Here is a 2,657-nt window from a genome sequence, read left to right on the forward strand (position 1 = left end):
TGTGATGAAGCCAGTGTCACATGACGTCTACAGACAGGCTGCCGTGCGGAGATGGAGAAGCTGAGACTACTGCATCTCATCCCCCCCAGCCCCATTTCACTCTGCTTGTGGGTTTGCTACGGCATTATTCCCCATGGGAGTTCCTGGAGGTGCAAATGGTTAAAGCACTCAGCTGCTAACCAAAAAGTTGGAGGTTCCAGTCCCTCCAGAGGTGCCTCGGAAGAAAGGTGTGGTGACCTGCTTCCAAAAAATTAGCCATTGAAAACCCTATGGAGCACAGTTCTAATCTGACATACACTGGATCGCCATGAGTCACAGTCGACTTGACGGCAACCGTTTTTTTGTATTTCCCATGACCGAGCTCCTCAGGCATCACCTGGCCTCGGGGCCAGCTGCAGTTACAAAGTGCTGAGAAGAGCTTTTGGGGACCAGCTCTTTTGGTCTGTGAATACCAAAGACAAGGCCACAATATTGTATTACACCTTCTCCTCACTTATTGACTATCTCGTTGTCTAACATTTTGCATTTACGACAACAGTAAAAAATCTACTATCTGACTACTTTGTGCATTATTGACATACATCTGGCAATAATGAATGCCAAGGTACGAGGTGAGAGTAATGCTAGCTGTTATGGTTAAGGTTACATGTCAACTTGGCTGGCTCATGATTCTCAGTGGTTTGGCAGTTATGTAACGATGTAGTCATCCTCCGTTTTGTGATCTGATGTGGTCATCTTCCATTTTCGCATAACACGGATTGTGCATAACAAGCTAGTCTTTGGAATCTAACCACGTCAATAAGTGAGGAGTAGGGGAAGTCCTGAAATATTGACTAGTGGTTGGGCTGGTCAATTTATCTCCTCTCTAAGACTCAGCTTCCTCATCGGTAAAAGGTTAGTTAGAGCACCTGCCTTATACAGGTGCGAGGATTAAATGAGATCATTTGTGTGAATCACTTAGCACGGTGCTTGGTAGAAAGTGATAAAAAACAACTGCTATTTCATTACTATTATTTAATGGAACAAAAAACATAGGATTGAAGACTCATACACCACATATTTGCCTCCATGAAAAAGTGCACATTCTAAAATGTAAACTGAAATATCTTTTTAAAATAATTTCATACACTTAGAGGGTTTTCCCCCCTGAACACAGATTTTTCTTTTCTCTTTTTTTTTTTAAAGCAATTTAATAGATTTTCAATGTTTATAATTGAATCCATCTCAAGTCTTTTTTGGCTTTGAACCTCTATCTTGTTAATCCTCCTCCACAAAAACCCATACTGGGCATTATTTATTTTCGCTCATGGTATCCTATGTCTGTAATTTTCATTCATTTATGCTGTATAAACACTAACTCCCTACTTGCTTAGCCAGCACACAGTGGCCTAAGGGCTCCACAAAATGGACTAGGACCTGGGAAGACTTCTCTGTAGAGTTGTACAATCGTGCATAATGCACAGGCTATCCGCCTGGTGTCAGGTGATCAGTCATTTGTGGTTCTGCGATCAAAAGAACAGGCTGGAAGCCAGGCTCCCAATCATTTAAATTATTTCCTATTACAAACATCTCCCTACAAAGGAGAAAGGGAGAGAGGAGGACAGAGAGAGAGAGAGAGCAAGGACAGACAAAGCTGGCTGTCATTACAATTATGCTTCTGCTCCAAGGCTCTAGTCAGCTGTGAGATGGGCTAATTTATGGCAAGGATTCATTTGGCGTAGGCTAGCGACAAGCCCAAGGGGCTGCACCATTAACAATGGGATGAACAGCCTCTTGGGCTCCCTTTCCTCTAAGCCCAGTCCAAGTTCCAGCCTTCTGAGTAGCCAGATGTGAAAAAAGGCAGATAGATCCCAGGAGAAAGGGGGAATGTGCTTCCTCCAGAAAGCTAGATCAGAGTTCCTCTAACACCCACACCCCCACCCAGACTGTATCTATCAGGGGTCTTACCTGCAAGCAACAGAATCCAACTCTAATTACTTAGGAAGGAAAACATTTATTTGAAGGTGTCTTAGTTTCTTAGTGCTACTGCAACAGAAATACCGCAAGTGGGTGGCTTAAGAAGAGTTATTGACTTTCTCTCAGTTCAGGGGGCTAAAAGTCCTGGATGCAGGGCACCAGCTCTAGGGGAATGCTCTCTCTCTCTGTCTGCTTTGGGGGAAAATCCTTGTCTAAGCTTCTCTAGCCCTGGTGGTCCTCCATCCCTTGGAGATCTCCACTTGGCGTCAATCTTTCCCCCACTCATGCTTGAAGGTCTCCGTGCCTAATCCACTCTTTTTATGTCTTAAAAGTAGTTAGTTTTAAACACACCTGTAACCTGACTAGGGTCCATGCACTGGAGCAGTTGAGCCAATGAAACATACTCCAAGTCAGAAAGAGTGAGAAAGTTTTATTCTAGGAAGCGTACACCAAAGGGGATGTGACAGCAACGCAGGCTGTCTCTATGAAGTCCCAAAAGGCATTTTTACATTAGAGTTTATATATGATTTTTACAAAGGTTAGAAGTATTGTTATACATTGTAAGGTAATCACAAGAGACTCTTTATCATACTAAAGAGATACCTGCCAGACATTTCCATATCTGACATCTGGGCTCTAATCTGCCCCTGGGAGGTCGTAAGACACAGGTAGCTGGACAGAGCAAAACCAAGTCAGTAACA

Source organism: Trichechus manatus, unplaced genomic scaffold (genome assembly GCF_000243295.1).
Source record: "Trichechus manatus latirostris isolate Lorelei unplaced genomic scaffold, TriManLat1.0 scaffold00099, whole genome shotgun sequence".
NCBI lineage: Eukaryota > Metazoa > Chordata > Mammalia > Sirenia > Trichechidae > Trichechus > Trichechus manatus.